Here is a 24277-nt window from a genome sequence, read left to right as displayed (position 1 = left end):
CCCACCTTGCCCACAATAAAACTCATTGGGCTTTCAGACCCATAGGTTGAGATTGCACCCCAGCCTATTGCTGCTGGTGAGATTGCACCCCAACCTGTTGCTGTTGGTTTTGCTGGTAATTCAAAGGTCTTCGAATAACATGATGTGTGGCTCAGGACGATGAATGGCATAGTGCACCCACCCACGAGACTGCTGAACTCCAATGACTCGCCATTCGTTCTGGACCAAAAAGAATATCAATTTGGTTAAAATTATTATATGTTTATAATAATAAAAATAAAATATAAAACAAACAAACAGATTATCGCATTAAAAATGGCATTTGAAAACAAATTAGGTGCTGATCACCACATTGGGAAGTTGGCAAAACAGATGCTTTTGCATTAAAAATAGCATTTGAGAACAAAAATGCGGTGCTTACCTCATTGAGAAGTCGGTTCTTGGAAAGCAATTTGGCAGTTTCCGTAGGGAGAACCACATGTCTGGGGATGATACATAACGCCAAATCATCAAAATAATCCATTTGGGTGAAATAAAACCCTAATTACAGATATTCAACTCACCACGTATGTGACGCCATCGATGTGCAAGGATTGGTCTTCTTTGCCATACGTGCCTTGGGCAATACGCTCCTCCATGTCATTACAATGAGGTCCATATTACATAAACAATTAGTATACGTGGCCTTTGTCAAGGATGTATGTGCTCCCTGTCTCTGTGAAAAGGAGCAGAAGCTGCTTAGCAAATTCAATCATGCATTTTCATACTTTCAGTCACCTTTTTTCGAATGAATAAATTTTTTTTCCTTTTTCTTCGTTTGCGGACAATTAGTGTGAACAAACATTACTGCAATTTCAAACATTTTAATCTCTAAAAAGCTGTTATGAAACCAGCTCAAGAAAAGATAAAAAAGAAAGATCAACGCCTTAGAATTCAGCCTCTTCGAGGGGGCAACCTCCTTTACATTACATAAATGAACAATTCTTGGATGATACAAATGACAAAACCTCCTTGCTATATATAGGAGTCTAAGGAGTCACAATATAATCCAGCCGACCTAACAATAATAATATAAAGCCACAAAAATAATAATAGAGGGATTCTATGGGGCACAGAAATAACAATATGTGGGTAATAGGGGCACAACAATATAAATAAGGGGTATAACTACAATAGTAATGGGGTAATCACTAGTATTATAGGGACCCAACATGCCCCTCTCCTTCAAAAAAGTGTTGTCCTCAACGCTTGAGTAGTTCTGGATACTTCTGCATAAAATTCTCATCCTCCCATGTGGAATCTTCAGCGGATAAGTTCTTCCACTTGATAAGATACTCTGAAATTGATCGATTTCGTAGCTGTCGAGTTCTTGTTTCTGTGACTGCTTCCGGTTCCAATATAATTTTTCCTTCCTCGTCAAGTTCTGGCAATATTGTTTGAACTGGGAGCTTGTCGCCTATAACCTTCTTTAAACATGAAACATGGAAAACTGGGTGCAATCGAGAAGCTGCAGGAAGCTCCAATTTGTATGCCATAGTACCAATCTTTTCCAACACCTTGTACGGACCATAATACTTTGGTGATAATTTATTATCCTTCTTAGCTTGCTTTAGGGACATTTGCTTATATGGTTGTAGCCGTAGGAATACCCAATCACCTACATCAAAACTTCTTTCACTGCGATGTTGATCTGCCTGTTGTTTCATTCTATTTTGTGCCAACACGAGGTTATCCTTTAAGAGTTGGAGGACTTGTTGTTGATGTTCGATGTGATGTTCCACTGCCTGAACCTTAGAATTTTCTCTTAAATATGATGTGATGGATGGTGGTTGATACCCATAAAGTGCCATAAATGGGGTCATTTTTGTTGCTGTATGGAAGGAAGTGTTATACCACCATTCAGCCAGAGGCAACCATTTGACCCATTGTGTCTGTTTATCAGATACAAAGCAACGAAGATATCCTTCCAAACATTTGTTTACTATCTCAGTTTGCCCATCAGATTGAGGATGATAAGATGAGCTATGAGCTAACTGAGTACCAAGACAAGAAAATAATTCTGTCCAAAAATTTCCAGTGAAAATGGGATCTCTGTCACTTACAATAATCTTTGGGTTTCCATGTAGCTTTTGAACTGTTTCCATAAATGCAGTAGAAACTGTACTGGCTTTAAATGGATGTGATAATGCACAAAAGTGTGCATACTTGGTAAGTCTGTCAACTACCACCATGATGACACTCTTTCCCTCAGACTTGGGTAAACCTGTGATAAAATCCATTGAAACCTCCTCCCAACGTTGGCTTGGAATGGATAAAGGTTGTAATAGACCCGGTGTCTTAATTGTTTCAACTTTATTTTGTTGGCAAACCAAACATTCCGCCACAAACTTTTGAATATCTGATTTAAGGCCATCCCAAAAAAATTCCTTCTTAACCCTGTGGTAAGTTTTTAAAAATCCTGAGTGCCCTCCTAAGGGAGAAGTGTGCAATTCCATAAGAATCTTTTGTTTTAGCTGGGAATTCTTACAGAGGTATAAGCGATCTTTGTACCATAACGAATCATTTTGCCAGCTAAATGTATCAGAAGTACTGGAATCTTGTTGTAGCTTTCGAATAAGTGCCCACACTTCTTCGTCATTCTTCCATTCCTCCTTTGCTTCGTTTATCCAATCTGGTTGGATAATAGAAATGGCACACAACAATGCTTCCACATCCTCATCCTTTCTTGAGAGTGCATCTGCCACCACATTTTGCTTCCCTTTTTTGTAGATGATTTCAAAGTCATAACCCAACATCTTTGTGACCCACTTTTGTTGCTCTTCAGAGGATAATCTTTGTTCTAAAAAGTATTTAAGGCTATCATGATCCGTTTTTACCTTGAAGTGTCTTCCCATTAGGTAGGGTCGCCATTTCTTAAGTGCATGGAGTATTGCCAACATTTCCTTCTCATAAATAGCTTTGCTTAAAAACTTTCCCTTGATTGGACGACTTTCAAAAGCAATGGGTCTTTCATCTTGCATTAGAACAGCACCAATTCCATTTCCTGAAGCATCACATTCCACAATAAAGGTTTTTGTGAAGTCCGGTGTAGCTAAGACCGGTGCTTGGCACATTGCCTCTTTAAGATGTTTAAAGGCCTTTGTTGCTTCCGGAGTCCATGAAAATGAATCTTTCTTCAATAATGTTGTTAGAGGTGCTGCTATTCTCCCATAATTCTTAACAAACTTGCGATAATACCCTGTCAACCCAAGAAATCCTCGCAGATGCTTTATGGATGTGGGGATTTTCCATTCCTTAATGGCTTTAATTTTGCTAGGGTCTACCTTAACTCCTTCATGAGATACAATATGACCCAAATATTCCACCTCCTGGACTCCAAAGAAACATTTGGATCTTTTTGCATATAATTGTTTCTCCTCCAATAGTTGTAGCACCTTGTCAACATGTTCAACATGATCCTTCCAAGACTTGCTGTAGATTAGTATATCATCAAAAAATACTAACACAAATTTTCTAAGGAATGGTTTGAAAATTGAATTCATCAAACCTTGAAATGTTGAAGGTGCATTGGTAAGGCCAAAAGGCATGACCAAAAATTCATAATGACCCTCATGAGTTCTAAATGCCGTTTTCGGAATGTCTTCAATCTTCATTCTGATTTGATGATATCCCGAACGAAGATCCAACTTGGTGAAGTAAATTGATCCATGCAATTCATCCAGTAATTCATCAATGACAGGAATGGGGAACTTATCTTTAATAGTGAGCTTGTTGAGCTCCCTATAATCTGGACACATGCGCCATGATCCATCCTTCTTGTGCACCAATACTACTGGAGCTGAGAAAGAACTTTGACTCGGTTGAATTATACCAGCCTCTAGCATTTCTGCAACCATACGTTCAATTTCACTTTTTTGGACATATGGATATCTGTACGGCCTGATGTTTGGAGGAACACTTCCTGGAATCAGATGAATAGCATGATCATGATCACGCATAGGTGGGAGACCTTTGGGAGTCTCAAATACCTTGGAATGATTGTCCAGGACTTTTTGGAGATCTGGAGAAATAGATGATTCCAATGTGGAAACATCTAGCGAACATAATTGTGCAATTACACCTCTTTGCTCCTTTTTTAGAAGCTTTGTCATGCCATTAGAGCTGATTATCTTTCCTGGTTTCCCTGCAATACCCCTTAATTCAACTTCCTTTCCTTCCACAGAAAATTTCATGAAAAGTTCTTGAAAATTAAAAGCTATTGTACCCAAGGATTGTAGCCATTGGACTCCTAGTACAACATCAGCACCTCCCATTGGAATGGAAAGCATTGGGCTAGTCAATACATATTCTCCCATGGATAGCTTGATATTATGGCACTTTCCAGAACAATTTATTGTTCCTCCATTTGCAATCATCACTTGACACTCTGGTGCTGGATATAGGAAGCAATTCAATTCTTTTGCTACCCTACAATGAATAAAATTGTGGGTGCTTCCTGAATCAATCAACACTATTACCTTTTTCTTCTTGATTTGTCCTTCTATCTTGATGGTTTGAGGAGTGGTAATTCCCGCCAATGCATTACAAGATATGGTCGGATTTATTTGTTCTTCATCTAGGCTTTGTTCCTGGAATATATCCTCTTCTTTTGACCTTTCTTGCTCCTTTTCTTCTTCCTCTTCACAATCTATGTAGAATAATTTCTTCTCAGCACACTTATGACCTTTTGTGTATTTGCTATCACAATTGTAACAAAGCCCTTTTGCTCTTTTTTCTTCCAATTGTTGTGGTGTCAACCTTGTAGGTTGTGGAAGACTATGGGCAACAACACTTCCGTCTTTATAGTTGTGAATGGTATGCTTCCTAGTTGCCATAATTTTGCTTTCCATTTTTCTTGCTAACCTGAATGCCTTCTCTAATGAATCAGGTTCCCAAAGGCGCACATCATGTTGGATATTATCCTTTAAAGACCCTATGAACACATCAATCCTATGCTCCTCTGGAATATCTTTTACCCTTATGTTCAATTTTTGGAACTCCTCAATGTGCTCCATTATTGAACCCTTTTGTTTGAGACTTATCAATTGGCTAAAAAAAGTGTTGCTTTTTGTATCCTCATAATGTGCTATCAATTCTTCCGTAAAAATTGCCCAAGTGATAAATTGTTTACGAGAACAAAGCCATTGATACCATACAAACTGATTTGGTTCCAAATATAAAGTTGCCATACGTACCTTTTGTGTGTTTTGCACATTATTGAGATCGAAGAATTGCTCCATCTGTAATATCCATGTGGCGGGATCCTTGCCATCAAACTTCCTCATATCGATTTTTGGAACATGGTGAGTTTTCGATCCAACATTAGAGTCTATGGAATCATGATTAACATTTCTTTTGTTCTCATCATGAGTTTCCTTTAGTACTCTTTCACCCTTAGTGACTATTTCTTGTAGCAACTTATCCATCTTGTCATCCATGCCATCAATTTTAGCGTCCATGCCATTCACCTTAGCTTCCATGCCATCCATCTTAGCTTCTACACCTTTCTTTAAACCATCCATCTTAGCTTCTACATCTTTCCTTAAACCATCCATTTTAGATTCTGTTGCTTTTTGTGCAAGTGACACTTGTTGCACTTGTTCTTGTAATTTTGATATATCATATAGCATTTCTTCTTCTTCTTCATGAGTCATGCTAGAGCTTTCAGGTTCCTTACTAGGTGTTTGCATTTTCTTTCCTCGGGGCATCAGTTACTGATAATAATTCTCTAATATGCCCTTTGAATTCCTTCAAAATAAATTTTCAAACCAAGCTTAAGCAAAAATTAAAGAAAATCTACACACCTTTTTTCACTTTGTAGGAGCTTGATATTGCCTCCGATGTATCTCTGTACTTTCTGATTATCTAGTTCTAAGTTTGCGACCTGTAGTAGCCCTCTGTGTCCTCTTTCCAATGCCACAAGTCTGACCCAAATTGGATTCTCCAAGGAAGAGTTATGCGAAATCTCCCACAGTGACTTGATTATAGACCTATTCAGTAGAGTGAACTTGTACGACGTGCCACGTGTCACTGTTTCAACCTTTGACTCTGAAAAATATATAAAAGAAAATTATAGTCCGTCCTCTTTCTGTACCTTCTTACGAAATTTCAATCTGATGCTCAGAAAGAAAGTTATGACGATTTTCCCCAGGTCACCTGTTTTGAGTGTAATTCAGGAGTCTGCAAAAAGACCAACTTCCTCAGATCATATCTCCGAAAATATCGCACGAAAAACTCTGAAATTTGGACCCAAGGTTCATCGCGATTTCTTCTCAAATGGGTTTTTTTTGCAACTTCTGAAACGTCCCAGAAACAAAGTTATAGAGAAAATTCCACGATGGCCTGTTTGGAGCAACGAAACCCTAGAATCCAAAGCTCTCATACCAAATGTTATGAAACTAGCTCAAGAAAAGATAGAAAAGAAAGATCAACGCCTTAGAATTCAGCCTCTTCGAGGGGGCAACCTCTTTTACATTACATAAATGAACAATTCTTGGATGATACAAATGACAAAACCTCCTTTCTATATATAGGAGTCTAAGGAGTCACAATATAATCCAACCGACCTAACAATAATAATATAAAGCCACAAAAATAATAATAGAGGGATTCTATGGGGCACAGAAATAACAATATGTGGGTAATAGGGGCACAACAATATAAATAAGGGGTATAACTACAATAGTAATGGGGTAATCACTAGTACTATAGGGACCCAACAAAAGCGCATTGAGATATCATTTCTTTATCCAGGGCAAACATTTATGTCTCATGATTTTTATAGTGTGCATAACATACCCATTTATTTTGGCAATGTTTTTACCTTTTTTAAGATAGAAAAAATTCAAAACATGTACCTGAGCAAAATTCTATTTCTTGCTCTATCTCTGCAAAATTATATATATCAGTCAAACTCAATTCTTCCAGCCTCTGAGGCATTCTTTATATATCTCGATATTTGCACCTCTGGAAAATTTTAAGCGAGTTTTGAGTTATTTGTTTTTCATTGTTTGTGTTTCAATTAATTTTGTCGATTTTCCAATGCAACTCCCTTCAAGCAGGTCTAAAAACAAAGGCTTGTCCAACAAAGAATGAAAAGCTCAAAATTGGATGCACGGTCTGCCCCTAGTTTAAGGCTTATTCTACGACTAAGAATACATGTTAATTCATGACCGACATCACTAAAACTGTTTGATAGTGTTGATAAACTCACTGGGCTTTCAGACCCATAAGTTGAGATTGAGCCCGAGCTTGTTGCTGCTGGTTTTGCTGGTAATTCAAAGGTCTTCTGAATAACATGATGTGTGGCTCACCACGATGAATGGCATAGTGCACCCATCCACGATGTCAAGGATGTATGTGCTCCCTGTCTTTGTGAAAAGGACCAGAAGCTGCTTAGCCAATTCAACCATGCATTTTCATACTTTCAATAACCTTTTTTCGAATGAATAATTTTTTTTTCCTTTTTCTTCCTTTGCGGACAATTAGTGTGAACAAATAGTACTGCAATTTCAAACATTTTAATCTCTAAAAAACGCATTGAGATATCATTTCTTTATCCAGGGGAAACATTTATGTCTCATGATTTTTATAGTGTGCATAACATACCCATTTATTTTGGCAATGTTTTTACTTTTTTTAAGATAGAAAAGAGTCAAAACATGTACCTGAGCAAAATTCTACAAAATTCTATTTCTTGCTGTCTCTGCAAAATTATATATATAAGTCAAACTCGATTCTTCCAGCCTCTAAGGCATTCTTTATATATCCAAATATTTGCACCTTTGGAAAATTTTAAGAGAGTTTTGAGTTATTTATTTTACAATCAATAAAATAAATAATATTGTTTGACTTTCATTGCGAGGAGAGATCATTATGCGGAAACTTTCATTGTGTGGAGTTACTCCACACCTCTACACAATGAAAGCCTTTGCACAACACATTTACCTCCACACAATGAAAGCCTTTGCACAACACATTCACCTCCGCACAATAAAATCCATTGCACATCACATTTACCTACGCACAATGAAATACATTGCCCAGCACATTTACCTCCACACAATGAAAGCCTCTACACAACACATTCGTTCTCAAAGAAAGCATCAAATGAAGACATTGTAGAGTTAGTTGATCATTAAACATGCAAGGAGCCCCGTACCAATCATGATAGTCCATGGAGTATACTAGTAAATTGGGATGTTATCCCTATGGACCCACCTTGTGTGTTCATTATTGGCACCATTCAATGCTCCACAAACTATATATCCTCACGGATCTTAATATGGCAAGCTTGATGTGACTAGTTTCGATTGTGTGGAGCTTGCGGCAAGACTAAGATTATGCACCAACAAAATATTGAGATCGTTAACTCACACTCCTCGTAATTAGGGTGCCTGTTGCTGCTGGTTTTGCTGGTAATTCAAAGGTCTTCTGAATAACATGATGTGTGGCTCACCACGATGAATGGCATAGTGTACCCATCCACGATGTCAAGGATGTATGTGCTCCCTGTTTTTGTGAAAAGGACCAGAAGCTGCTTAGCCAATTCAATCATGCATTTTCATACTTTCAGTAACCTTTTTTCGAATGAATAATTTTTTTTCCTTTTTCTTAGTTTGCGGAAAATGCTTAGCCAATTCAATCATGCATTTTCATACTTTCAGTAACCTTTTTTCGAATGAATAATTTTTTTTCCTTTTTCTTAGTTTGCGGAAAATTAGTGTGAACAAACAGTGCTGCAGTTTCAAACATTTTAATCTCTAAAAAACGCATTGAGATATCATTTCTTTATCCAGGGCAAACATTTATGTCTCATGATTTTTATAGTGTGCATAACATACCCATTTATTTTGGCAATGTTTTTATTTTTTTTAATATAGAAAAGAGTCAAAACATGTACCTGAGCAAAATTCTACAAAATTCTATTTCTTGCTGTCTCTCCAAAATTATATATATAAGTCAAACTCGATTCTTCCAGCCTCTAAGGCATTCTTTATATATCCAAATATTTGCACCTTTGGAAAATTTTAAGAGAGTTTTGAGTTATTTATTTTACAATCAATAAAATAAATAATATTGTTTGACTTTCATTGCGAGGAGAGATCATTATGAGGAAACACTTTCATTGTGTGGAGTTACTCCACACCTCTACACAATGAAAGCCTTTGCACAACACATTCACCTCGGCACAATGAAATCCATTGCACAACACATTTACCTCCACACAATGAAAGCCTTTGCACAACACATTCACCTCTGCACAATGAAATCCATTGCACATCACATTTACCTACACACAATGAAATATATTGCACAGCACATTTACCTCCACACAATGAAAGCCTCTACACAACACATTCGTTCTCAAAGAAAGCATCAAATGAAGACATTGTAGAGTTAGCTGATCATTAAATATGCAAGGAGCCCCGTACCAATCATGATAGTCCATGGAGTATACTAGTAAATTGGGATGTTATCCCTATGGACCCACCTTGTGTGTTCATTATTGGCACCATTCAATGCTCCACAAACTATATATCCTCGCGGATCTTAATCTGGCAAGCTTGATGTGCCTAGTTTCGATTGTGTGGAGCTTGCGGCAAGACTAAGATTATGCACCAACAAAATATTGAGATCGTTAACTCACACTCCTCGTAATTAGGGTTTCGGTAGCATTGAAGATAAATGAAGATAAATGATGATGGTGCAGGAGTCAACAATCATCAAACACATGAATTATCCTTTGCATCTGGTTGTATAAATGAACGGTAACCATCACAATCAATTGACAAGAGTTGGAAAGGGAGTCAGTTTGAGGGGGAAAGTGATTGAAACTTAGATCGATCCACAGAGTCAAAGGTTGGGCCAACTATCACAATTAATAGGATATGACCGTAGCGGTACCTGCATGTGAAGTGATATAATCATCGTATAGATTACCATAAAAACTGGTTAACTCTGCATGCCCAGTTTTCAGGAAGCGGAAATATTTCAATAGAAAATAAAAGCATTTCACTTCGTTCATTCTTACGGTAATACGAACCAATGCACATGATATAGAGCGTGCTTTGTGACTAGTTCCCCTTTGCAGAGATTGTCTGTGGAGATGATAGTTGTTAGTTTTTCAGTAACTTGTGCAGAGGATCTTCGTTTGCAAGCATGTGGAGCTTTGCTTGTGTGGAGTTTTGCTTGTGTGGAGCTTTCTGCACAGTGAAATTTCCGCACAATTTTCCGCACAATTTTAATCTAAATACTAGCTCAAGGATCGAACCCACCAAAAAAATGTTTATTCTTTCTAAGAAATAAAATTCCTTTAACTAAATATCATGGAGAAATTTGCATGGTAATCACCCCGCTTTTGCTCATGTCAAAAAGTTGTTCAACCAAAATTTTAAGCCAATTGTGCGTTGGTGAAATGAGCCAATTATTTACATTACCCTCATCCATGGTAGCCTTTGAGACTGCGTTGTCCTGGAAAAAAACCATGTGACGCCATCGGTGTGCAAGGATTGGTCTTCTTTGCCATACTTGCCTTGGGCAATAGCTCCTCCATGTCATTATAATGAGGTCCATATTACATAAACAATTAGTATACCTGGCCTCTGTCAAGGATGTATGTGCTCCCTGTCTCTGTTAAAAGGAGCAGAAGCTGCTTAGAAAATTTAATCATGCATTTTCATACTTTCAGTAACCTTTTTTCGTATGAATATTTTCTTTTCCTTTTTCTAATAAAACCTTTGAACAGAAAATTAGTGAGCAAGAACCTAAGTTGGGCGAATGAGATGGCGTGTAAAGGGTCGAAATGACGAACTTAACTAGGAATAAGCTAAACAGCTCACAAGGGTAGACGGAATACAACAGGAGAATGACAGGAAAACTGCTTTTAATCGTTCGGCTTCCCATTCAATTCGACACTAAGAACTCTGGTCCACTGCGATTTGCACAAGGAACAATCTTTGAATTGCAAGAACCCAATCTTTGAATTGCAAGAACCCAGAAGCACGGAACACGCTTATTCATTAACCGTTTTGATAATTTTCTTTGAATCCCAAGAACGGAGAAGCACGTAATACGCTTCTTTCTTTAACCGTTTTCATAACAGTTCTGAATCAACTATTGTCATAATTTTATTTGAATCGCAAGAACCGAGAAGCACGTAATTGTTGGTTTGACAACGAACTTGGTCAAACAGTTTTGTAACCGATTTAGTTTTTAGTTACGGTTAGTTTAGTTATATGTAACGGTAGCTGTTCATAGGTTATATTGAATACCATGTAATGAAATCATCATCGAATACACAGATATACATTTCAGTTTCATTTTTTTCTTGGTCTTCTCTTTCTCATTCTTGCTGTTCGTTCTTTCTTTCTCTGCTCTAAAAACAAGAAGTGGTATCAGAGCTCCAGAGCGGTACGTTGGGTGTAAGCGTGCAGATCTTTGCTGAGGAAAACGCTGGTGTTTGCTGTTGAGCGTATTTGCTGTATTGCTGAGGAGAACGCTGGTGTTTGCTGTTGAGCGTATTTGCTGTAGACGCTGAAATCTGAGCGTATTTGCTGTGTAAAACGCCGGAGGCAAAAAAAAGGACCTGCGCTGTTGCTATCAGATGCGTGCTCCTGCTGAGCGTAGTACCTGCGCTGTCTGATGCGTGCTCCTACTGAGCCCTTTGCTGTGAAAATCCAGATTGTAGATTGCTGCTGTCCAGTGACCAAAATCCAGAACGTCCTGCGTGAAGAACCTTGCTGCTGTGCGTGAGGGCTGTGTAGCGTCCAAAACCCTGCGTGACGGAGACGTGAAGCTGAAGAACCTCCTTGCTGCTGTGCGTAAGGGCCTGTTGACTTGCGTTGCGTTGCACGGGATTGACCTGCGTGAGGGCCTGCAACTTTATGCAGAGGATTTGTGACAGCGTGAAACCCGGGTATTCCTTTTAAATTCTGAAATCAATTCAAGTTGTGGTTTTATAAAATTATTGAAAAAAAAAGGGGGTTTACAGAAATTTTTTTTTAAGACAGCAGAAGATTGCAAAGGTTGAAATTTTTTTAGAGAGCAGTATTGTAGAACAACAGATTGAAAAGGTTGTTCAGAATTTTTTTTTTTACAGCAGAGAAGAGTGTTGTTTTTTAAAAATATTGTAGAAGAACAAGTTTGCAAGGGATTTGCACGAAAAACAAAAGGGTTTGCAAGGGGGAAGTTATTTTTTTTATAGCCTGAAATCCTAGGAAGGAGGGAAAAATGGCCAAGATGTCGAATGCAAGATTCGAGGTGGAGAAATTCACCGGAAAGAGCAATTTCGCTCTTTGGAAACTGAAGGTCAAGGATCTGCTTGTGCAACAAGGGTTGCACAAGGCATTGGATGGGGTTACTAAGAAACCCACAACCATGACTACTACAGAGTGGGAGGACTTGGATGCCCGTGCTCTCAGTACCATCCGGCTATGTCTAGCGGATGAAGTTCTCTTCAACATCGTTGAAGAAACTACGGCGTCAGGTTTGTGGGGAAAACTTGAAACCCTTTATATGACAAAATCATTAACTAACAGAATTTATCTGAAACGACAATTATACAGTCTTCGAATGAAAGAAGGTTCAAGCGTTGCAGAACATTTGAATGTTTTTAATACACTAATTTGTCAATTAACAGATATGGAAGTAAAAATACAGGAAGAAGATAAAGCCATAACCTTGCTGTGTTCTCTGCCTGAATCATGGGATCACTTCGTAACCTCGATCAGCTTCAGCTCTGCTGATTCTTTGAAGTTTGAATCAGTCGTGGGAGCTCTTCTGTCTGAAGAGGTACGAAGGAAATCCAGCACTGATACAACAACATCAGAAGCCATGGTCGCTAGAGGACGCTCAAAGGAAAGAGGAGACAAACCAAGAGGGTCTTCCAGGTCGAAATCGAAGGGCAAAAAGTGTAAGGCAAAATGTTGGAACTGCGGTAAAGTTGGACACTTGAGGAAGGACTGTTGGAAACGGAAGGAATCCGAAAACCTGAAGAACGAAGCGAATCAGGCTGATTCAGGTATTGTAGACGAAGTTTTATCTGCTGAAGATTTGTGTACGATAGATGAAACTTCACCTGAATGTAATGTCTCTCATAGTTTTGATAGCTGGCTGTTAGACTCTGGTGCTTCGCATCATATGTGCCCACATAGAAACTGGTTTACTTCGTATGAAAATGTAAACGGTAGTTCTGTGTTTATGGGTAACAATATGTCATGTCAGACTGTTGGGATGGGAGATATCAGGATTAAGATGTATGATAACACAGTTAGGACATTAACTAGTGTTAGACATGTGCCTGATTTGAAGAAAAATTTAATCTCTTTGGGAGTGTTGGATTCAGATGGTTATAAGTTTACAGGTCAGAATGGCGTTTTGAAAGTCTTCAAAGGTGCCCTTGTGGTTATGAAGGCAGAGAAGGTCGGGAATCTTTACAGGTTAAAAGGAAGTACTCAGGTCGGTGAAGCAGCGGTTGCGTCGGAAAAGGAAGAAGCAGGTACTCGTCTGTGGCATCAGCGTTTGGGTCATATGAGCGAGAAAGGTCTTCACATACTAATGAAACGTAAATCTCTTCCCGGTCTGAAATCCTTGAATTTAGATTTCTGTAAACATTGTGTGTATGGGAAGCAGTGTAAACAGAGATTTAAAGTTGGTAATCATAATAGTAAAGATGTTTTAGACTACATTCATTCTGATGTGTGGGGGCCTTCCCCTGTTATGTCATATGGAGGTGCTTTGTATTTTGTAACGTTCATTGATGATTATTCTCGTAAAGTTTGGGTCTATCTGCTAAAAAGGAAAGCTGATGTATTCAATGTGTTTAAACAATTTAAAGTAATGGTAGAGAAAAGAATAGGCAAATCTATTAAATGTCTAAGAACTGACAATGGCGGTGAGTTCACTTCTGTTGAATTTGAACAATACTATAAGGATGAGGGCATTGTTAGACACAAAACTGCTGTTTATACTCCTCAGCAAAATGGTGTTGCTGAGCGTATGAATCGGACTCTTATGGAAAGAGCCAGAAGCATGATCAGCAATGCTAACTTGCAAAAGGAGTTGTGGGCAGAAGCAGTATCTACTGCTTGTTATTTGGTTAACAGATCACCTTCAGTAGCAATTGATTGTAAAATTCCTGAAGAAGTCTGGACAGGTCAGTCTTGTGACTATTCTCATTTGAGGATATTTGGCTGTGATGCTTATTCTCTTATTCCTAAAAATCAGCGTTCAAAGTTAGATCCAAAGTCGAAATGTTATGTCTTTGTTGGGTATGACTATGCAGTGAAAGGATATAGGTTGTGGGATCCTACATTGCGGAAGATAGTTATCAGTAGAGATGTAACATTTGATGAATCCTCTTTGTTAAAATCAAATGTTGAAAGAATTGAACAGGAACAGGTATCGCCGAGTCAACGAGTTCAGTTGGAGGCTAGATCTTTCGGTGACAGTCGAAAGGAAGGAGAGACTTCTGGAGACAAAGGTGTTGAAGACACAAAGGAAGCCGTTGAAGCTTCTGAACCAGAGCAAGTTTCTGAACCAGTTCAGCAACCAGTCGCTCTGAGAAGGTCTACAAGGGTGAAGAAAACTCCCAAAAGGTATGAAGATTCTGCTGCTTCATCTTTTGCTTTGGTTACTGAAGATGGGGAACCGTCTTGTTATCAGGAAGCGATAGATGATACAGATAGCGAGAAATGGAAAAAGGCTATGGAAGAAGAAATGGACTCCTTAGCCAAGAACAATACCTGGGATCTTGTAGAGCTTCCTGAAGGGAGAAGTGTTGTTGGATGTAAATGGGTCTTCAAGCTGAAACGGAAAGTTGATGGTAGTATCGAGAGGTATAAGGCGAGACTGGTAGCAAAAGGGTATTCTCAGGTTGAAGGTATAGACTTTCATGAGATTTTTTCTCCAGTTGTAAAACTTGTTTCTATACGTACTGTGTTGGCACTAACTGCGTTGCTTAATCTTGAGTTAGAACAGTTAGATGTTAAAACAGCTTTTCTACATGGTGATTTGAACGAAGAGATATATATGGAACAACCAGAAGGTTTTGTGCGAGGTCGCAGCAGAAGATTAGTTTGCAAGCTCAGGAAATCATTGTATGGTCTGAGGCAGTCTCCCAGACAATGGTACAAGAAGTTTGATTCCTTCATGGTGAGCCAGAACTTTATAAGAAGTGAGTATGATCATTGTGTGTACTTCAAAAGTTTCAATGGCATATTCATTATCTTAGCTTTGTATGTTGACGATATGCTTATTGCAAGCAAAAGCATGGAAGAGATCAACAGGTTAAAGGCTCAACTCTCTAGGGCGTTTGATATGAAGGATCTTGGAGCAGCAAAACATATCTTGGGCATGGAGATACACAGAGACAGGAAAAATGGTAAGCTTTGGTTATCACAGCAGAAGTATGTGGAGAAGGTACTTGAAAAGTTCTCTATGAATAATGTGAAACCTGTTAATGTTCCGTTAGCTTCCCATTTTAAGCTTTCTTCGGTTTTGAGTCCTAGAGATGATGAAGAAAAGCAGTATATGTCTCATGTACCATATGCAAATGCAGTAGGCAATTTAATGTATGCGATGGTATCTACAAGACCTGACATTTCACATGCAGTTGGAGTTGTCAGCAGGTTCATGGCAAATCCAGGTAAAGAACATTGGCAAGCAGTGAAATGGGTGCTTCGATATCTAAGAGGCACAAGAGATCATTGCATCGTCTTTGATGGTAGTGAAGGATCAGTCTGCGGATATGTAGATGCTGACTATGCAGGTGATTTGGACAAAAGAAGATCTACTACAGGTTACGTCTTTACTCTTGCAGGTGGAGCAATTAGTTGGATGTCAAAGCTTCAAGACACGGTTGCATTGTCCACTACCGAAGCTGAATATATAGCTGCTTCAGATGCCAGTAAAGAAGCAATCTGGTTAAAGGGTTTGCTCGATGAAATCGGAAGGATGCAGGAGAAAGTGAGTGTACTTTGTGACAGTCAAAGTGCTATTCACTTGGCCACAAATCCTGCCTATCACACCAGAACCAAGCACATTGATGTGAGATATCATTTTCTGAGACATGTGATCGATGGTGGAAAAGTAGCTCTTAAAAAGGTCCACACACGAGAAAATTGTGCAGACATATTCACAAAGCCAGTTACAGTAGAGAAGTTGCAGTGGTGTTTAGCTTCTCTTGGCTTGCAGGAAAGATGATGAATGGGAAAGTTGTTGTCAAGGTGGAGTTTGTTGGTTTGACAACGAACTTGGTCAAACAGTTTTGTAACCGATTTAGTTTTTAGTTACGGTTAGTTTAGTTATATGTAACGGTAGCTGTTCATAGGTTATATTGAATACCATGTAATGAAATCATCATCGAATACACAGATATACATTTCAGTTTCATTTTTTTCTTGGTCTTCTCTTTCTCATTCTCGCTGTTCGTTCTTTCTTTCTCTGCTCTAAAAACAAGAGTAATACGCTTCTTCATTAACCGTTTTCATAACAGTTTTGAATCAACAATCGAACTTCTAACACCACAAATCTATGGTCGACAATAAGACACGGCGTCCACTGAGGCAATTCACTTCAAAGGGAAACGCCTTACGGCATAAAAATGTGTAATATTCCAAATTCTTTGAAAAACAGTTGGACTGAAATACAAAATATATGGTAGTCGATGACATGATCTGACGGTAGAAATTTTATCTCGCCTTTAGATTCAAATCCTTTAGATAGTTTGGCGCCAATGCGTGTATCCCTCTCATCGAACTCAAAATTGGTCGTCGATAACTAGAGGAGGCTGTGCTCAATCGAGAGGAAGCTCAGATCCACATTCAGCAAGCCTGCCTCAAGCCGAAGGAGGTCGACTGATGGGACACCCAATACCCATTAAACGCGGTCAGATCCTGCAATGTAGAAATGGAGATCTGAAATAAACCTGTCGATCAATCCAGCATGGCATGGATACGGGTCACAACAACGGGGCTCACCCCTCACATTCAACCGTCTCCATCTCGATACATAGTACCTTCTTGGTGTGCAGAGGAAGACCGTCAACAGAAGAGAGGAAGGGATTCAGGTACCGAAAACCATGCCTTCCCTACCAGTGTTTGGGAAGAAGTTCATTGAGTTAATGGATCAGTATTCATATGCATTTCGAGTGGTTTTGATTGAATGTCTGATGACAGGTACTTGGTAAACAAATTTCGTGGTCGATGAAATTTTGTATTTTTTCCTTTTAATTTATACAATTTATTAAGGTTTTGATTGGTCTCACGTTATCTTCTGCAGGGGTATCGATGTTGTGAGAAACAAGATCAAAATGTTTGCACAGAAGAAGGTAACACTCCCTCCAGGGCGGCACAAGATAATAATTTTGGATGAGGCTGATAGGTAAGTAAAGACCGTTTATTCTTTCTTTTACACACACAGAGCGTGGTATACACCAAGACTATGTCACATTACATGGACATTTATATTTGGTACATGTCTGTGTCATTGCCTCAGTGCATTAGGCAATTTAGCTTTAGGTCATTGACACATGCTTCAGTTTTCACTATCTGTGGGCTTTATTGGCTAAGACGGTCCATGTAATCTTACCTTGGAATTATCCCCAATTTCACAGAATAGTGCATTTTTTTATTGGAGCATATGAAACTTAGGGCTTTATTGTAACTCAATGCTTGTCAAGCACCTATGATCTCAGTTTTTTGATTAGGCTCCATAATGCTGTGTTCATGTGGCATGGGGTCGTTCCACTTGTTAGCTCCACTCCCATGTTATGGCTTTTTTCTAGTTGGTTTCAAATTATTGGTACTAGGGCTTTTGGCCATTGGTTTGGTAAAAACCATAGTAGCAAGATTTGAATATCAATGAGAATTCGAATTCAAATATGATTAGGTATGGACATGTTCAGGAACAGAATTCCCATGAAGTCATCTTGCTGATTTTTTGCCCAAGCCATCTGGATGTTTTCGCAATGTGTTTTCGAAAGTCTAATTTTTGGACCCTTGCTGAGTTATTTCCAACTTCTCAAGAAGGAAAAACAGAGATGATCGGTAAGCATATTGTTTTTATCCTCCTTTGCTGTTTGGTTTTTGTATTCTGGCCTCTATTTTGCTTATTCTGGAGTACATTTTATATTTGTTTTCCTCAGGAAGCACTTTCATGCATACTACTAGGAACAAAATGTATAGATGGAGGGAGATCTATAAATGGTACCATACCATCATCCATATTTTACCCATTGAAACCACTTCTGAGAACACGAGGACTAGTCAAAGAACCATTCTTATTGTACACAAGTTCTTCCTTGCCACCAGAATATATAGATGATGAGTCGCCATTATAATCAGGAGAGCAGAAATCAAACCCAAGGCCTGAGCCACAACCATCCTGATCATCCATGCCATGATAAGTACCATCATTACAAGGCGCAGGGTCCAAATTCTCCACATTGTCCTTCTTTTGCCTTTTCCATCTCTTTGTAGAAGATGTCCTGTCATCATCAAAATGATTCCATCATGGAATATAAAAGCAAAGAGAGCTGAGAAGGTAAAATGTTCGAATGGCAATTTCCTTTTCTCATCAAATTTACGTTCAGAAATCTAGGTTGAAATTAACTAAGCATAAAATTTGGTTTTAATTCTGGGTCTTTATGCCATGCTGCAGAGCAGCTATGTGAACACGCGTCAATAAAAGGATGGCAAATGTGACCTCATCAGAGTTTACCACATCCAATACCCTTTTGACAGAAGAATTTATTGGCCTCACTACACTTCTTACTTTGTACATAACCCATCATCAGTAAATTCCATGAGACTATGCCTCTTTGAGACATGCCCTCAAAATCAGTGTGAGCAATATCGACAATTCCACAATTGGTGTATATATCTATTAGTGCATTCCCCACAAAATAATGCCCCTTCAATCTATTCTTTATTATATAGACATGGACTTCTTGACCTTCTTGTGGGACTAATAGATTGGCATATTCAGGGAGAATGCTTGCAAAGGTCACAGAGTTGGGCTTCAATCCTATAACTTATAAATGATGAAAGAGATTCAAAGCTTCATGATGGAGACCATTTTGTACATATGCAACAATCATGGCGCTCCATAACACTATCTCTATTACAAACATTTGTGGAAGAACTTGTGTGCAACTTCATTTTTATCCAAACTTGGAATACAACTTCTACACAGCCCATTGTGTCCCATTGTGGAAAGATAGCAACAGAAATCAGGATTGGCTCTGTGTTAATCATGTGCTATGATTTTGAATTCTGTGTAGCATAATTGATATTTCACAGACTACCTTTTGTTTATGCAAACTGATTTCTATCATTTCCAACTAGAGTTTTTATCGATGATGATTAAGAGAATATAAGAGCATCAAAGACCTCTCCATGATCTTTTGTACTCCAGAATACATCGAAGAGTACAAAACTAAAATCAAATTGAATCACATAGTTATAACATATCACAAGTGACAATTAGAGATCAGTTTGAACTATCGAAAGAGCCCACACAATTGACCTATGCAATCCCAAGCTTACAAAATATAGAAAAGGTTTTCAGACAAGTTTCGCATACAGCTTTGTAAGTCTACAATGTAAAGTAAGCAATATGTAACCTAAGTAATCCTCTTAATCATAGGTTCTTGACACTAAAAGAAAAGAATTGTCATAGGAAAACACCGTCTCCGTGTTCCACTTGTAATCATACATATCGACAAGGTTCTTCTCCACAATCACTTTAGATGCCAATTTGACTCCCAAGTTGGATATGGACTTGCTTCATTCTAAAGATATTGGTAACCTTATACAATGAAAAAAGTGGAAAAAAATAGGTTCAACCCCATTTTACTTGTTGCATTTCATACAAGAGCTTAAGGACATCTTTGCCATACGTATTATTTGCATAGCACACACTTGGGGAATCTACAAAATATATTTAGATTAACATTTCTTAAATACTCTCCACATATCTTTCCTATCTTCTTCATTTGGTGAGATGCATATCCCAGAAATTTCTGTTCAATACACAAGATTCATTTTTGGTGAGAACTTCACAATGACATCACACCCATATGTAGGAAATAGCCATAGCTGGGAAAGTCCTAATGTTGTCTTAACATCTCAGAACTGAGCTTGTGAAGATTTTCATCTTATTATTTATGTCTTTGAGCCTGTACATCGCTAGTGATATAACCAATGGCTCTGATACCAATTTGTAATATACCTTCTATATTAAATCATTAAATAGGAATCTAGTGGTCTAGTTTTTAATTCAAAGTGAATGGATAAAATTTTATTTAATGTGGGTTATGAAAAACATCATTCATCTCTTTAGTTTCAAACTTATGGTCATCCTTCCTTGTCCCACTCTCTCTACATAGTTCTCAACCAAACATATTAACGAATATATATCCATCCGGTGGCCAACGCATTTAAATCTACAATCAGAACATAAAGTAATTCCTCTACTATACCATCATGTCTTCTTACTATAAAAAAATCTGCTGTGAATGAATTTCCTGCATGACCTACAAACAGACCCAAATAACTGAAAATGCACGCAGGGGACAAGGGCAAGACATTGCTTAGAATCTATCCTGTGGGAGACCTGGAATAAGGGGCCATCCAAATTCGATGCATATGATACTTTTCTTTTTGATAATTTTCTTTTTGCTATTAAATATTCCTTCTCAATGTAGGATCCAACGTGCATCCCAGTGCCATCCATCCTATTGTTTTCTTTCACCATTGGCTGGAACTTTGAAGGGCTTCTTAACTTGCACACAAAACACTGTTCTATTTTCCGTTTATATTGAAATGATTCCATGTGTCTGACCTTTGGAGAGATGATTCTTTCAATTGAGCAAGGTGATTATCAAGGCTCTGCCATGGTAACATAGGTCATTACAGTTTTCATAAAATCCTATCACTTATCTGCGCCAACACATGGGAAGGTCATTAGAGTTTTCATAAAAGCCTATCACTTATCTGCGCCAACACATGGGAGGGGGAAGATTTATTAACCTTATATCACTCTACAATTCATGAACTTGCCCTACTCATCCAAATAGAAGTTAAAGCTCACTATAGAGAGGTGTTATGGTCATGAGAGTATGATAGGCCAATTATTTACAGAATATAAAAAATGATTAATTCACCTTGTTGTTACTGAAGATGTTTTCATCTCAAACAGTTTTGAGAATCAGTGCCATGCCAACAAGTATCGTCAAATTTCTACCATGATGTAATATTCTCAAATTTCTCATCAGTTTACAGTGACTGGATTACATTATAAAAATTTCACAAGCCTTTACAACTCCTGATAACTCCTTAATGAACTTTAATCATTAAGGAAAAGACTGAATTAATGAATCTCAACCCTAATAAACTTCAATCATATTCCAAGTGCCAAACACTTTGAATTGTTGAGAAAGCTCTGATTTCCAAACCCCTCAAAGCTGCTACATGTTACATCTCCATATATATGGAGAAAAATTAATGAATAATTTCAAACCCTCATGAATAATCATATTCAAATCGTCCAACACTTAGAATTGTTGTTCTGGTTGAAGCTCAAATAAAAAAATTACTAGAATTCAAACGAAAGGTTTTGATGTCCAATCCCATGGCGAATGCCACTGCATCCCTACATAGAGTTGATATTGACGTGCATATAAAATGTTTTCTGTAGAAAGAATGAACAAATAACTTATAGTAGAATTATAAACTAACTGGCTTTTACAGCAGACCAAAGAGATGGTAATAACTGCAACGATGCAAGTTCTCTTGTAGTATTTGGTATTCTGGTAACAATAATACTTCATCCACATCCATGAAGAAATATCTTCCTGCATTTACCATAGCCTAACAGGTGCCATAGCCTAACATATGCCATATAGCACAATATCCGAATTGAACAGTCAGTCCCACCCACGTAATGTTCTTCACCCAGTCCTGAATAAATCCTGAACATCCACGAAGAAATATCTTCCCGAATTTACCATAGGCCAACAGATGCCATATAGGAAAATATTATTAGTTAACAGACAATATTACAAGTTAACCAGCAATCCCAGCCATGGAAATTTCCTCTTATGTATTTATAGTTTGCTACCAGTTTGGAAATTTGAATTATTTGGGGCCCGAGCCAAAGGCGAGCCCTCCAAAAATTCTTGCAGGACCAGGCGTAGCCGAGGACAACGAGGGGGGTTGGAAATAGTTTTCAACCAGCAATTGACGCGCCTCGGTTTTACCTCACTAGCTGCGTCATTGCCCGAAGTGCAAATATGACTACATATCATTCGTTACTCCATTTTATACTCTTCTTTGTATTTCTGTTTTTGAATTGTGAGATGTGGGAAAATACAATATATTTTTTAGTTGATAGAGAGAATGTTCAATTATTTGTATGATTATAATGTGTAAAGAGAATATCAGATATGGTATTTTTTTAATGATATCTGAATCATTAATTAATAATATATATGAAAATTTTATTTGTTTATATTTGTGTAAGTAGATGGTAGTTATATGGTATTTTAAAAATCAAGGTTATGAGTTTATTGTTAAAACAAGATTTTGTTGAGTTAATTATATATATATATATATATATATAATTTTTGAAATATAAAGGAAATGAGGATAATTTTTATGTATAAGAGTTATATGGTTAAAAGCAAGATTTTGTTGAGTTATATATATATATATATATATATATATATATATATATATATATATATATAGATATTGAAATATGAAGGAAATGAGGATGATTTTTATGTATTGAGATTCTTTAGTGGCTAACTAGTACAATTCAATGAAAGAGCTAAAAAATATAGGGCGAGTTGGAATAATTATGTTAAAGTGGAAAAACTTTAGAGAAGATGATGTTCACTTTCAGGTGCACTATAATTGATGTTCATTTGAGTTGTCCCATATTAAAAGACAAACTAATTTATTAGCATGCTTGTAATAAATTCATGTTACTTGTAAACATTCAATGACAACACTCTGATTGAATTGACATTAAATTTCCTTCCAACTAAAGTTCATTTAATACCAATTCCATTGTTAGATGATTCTCCTCCATTTAAACTTAATATAATACCCTTAACTCTTTTGCAGAAGATAGAGTCCAATCACTTCCAACTAATCCTAAGGCCAAAAAGCAACAAAACTGCATCATTTTAAACCAATCACCTCTTTTGTGGAAGATAGAGTGGTAGCGCCTCAAACTCAGCCCAAGGCCACAAAGCAAGAAACCTACATCATTTTAAATAAACCATCTTCTAGTCCACTAAGTCTTGTTTAGATGGTGATCTGGTGTGTTTTTCACCCACTCCTAGTCACGAGTTCAAGTAGGCCCCCTATTTGGGTATTTGCATTGAACCCAACCTATATGCGGTAGGTAAATTGAAGACAAACATAGTACAATAGAGAAAAACCTATAGCACACAGAATTGAATTGGAATTCTATGGGCAATGTAATAGGCATTTTACAATGTGAAAATTTGAATAAATGTAGAAAGAATGTAACTATTACTTGTCCAACATTCATAAGATTTAATATGTGAATCAAATGAAAATATAAATATAAAAGAGATTTAAACATTGAATGAACTTCAGAATAGCAAGTCTCGCTACGACTGAGACCAAGCCGTCAATACACGCAAATAAGCATATGAAAAACTAAAGAATTGTTGTAGTGGACAAACTCTCGCTCGCAACATGGCAGAAAGGGACACATAGATATAACATAGGTATATAAGAAGAATCTTGACAGGTGTAGCCATTATAACATAACTCAATACCCACCTACCTTACTCACTGAACGACCGAAATTTTCCAGGGAAACAAGTCTTAGCTATGTAACCTTATATAGCATCCTCTTCCAAGTATTGCAAGGCCTCTAGTCATGATGGAATTTTTCAAAGAGCCACATTTAGGTTTTGAGTACCCTTTGAAAGGGTATGCAAGCAACCTAGGTTTGCAAATGGCTTCAAAGAATTCCCAGAATTGTTGATATAACTCACATTCTCGATAACTGGGATCTATACCTATTTTACACATGTCAGGATGGCCATTAAGGTGACATTTTAAGAACACACAATTTTTATCCTCAACCTTCCCATTAGAAGAAAATGTGAACTGACCCTCCTGGTTTGAGCTCTCTCTCTCCCCACCACTTTTTTCAAAATGATTGACCACCTCTGAAATGTCTTTTGCAGAGG

General features: G+C 37.7%; 1 non-coding gene across 1 annotated transcript; it reads right to left on the bottom strand.

Annotated features, from left to right (window-relative positions):
• Nucleotides 1-22187: 22187 nt before the first annotated feature.
• LOC149204824 (U4 spliceosomal RNA) lies at nt 22188-22335 on the bottom strand. Its single transcript, XR_016253152.1, has one exon. It is a non-coding gene; the product is annotated as a U4 spliceosomal RNA (small nuclear RNA).
• Nucleotides 22336-24277: the final 1942 nt, after the last annotated feature.

Source organism: Pinus tabuliformis, chromosome 1_2, assembly GCF_031772625.1.
Source record: "Pinus tabuliformis cultivar Carrire ecotype Pingquan chromosome 1_2, CPIR1, whole genome shotgun sequence".
In the NCBI taxonomy this organism is placed as follows: Eukaryota; Viridiplantae; Streptophyta; class Pinopsida; order Pinales; family Pinaceae; genus Pinus; species Pinus tabuliformis.
This window is presented reverse-complemented; position numbering and strand designations above follow the sequence as displayed.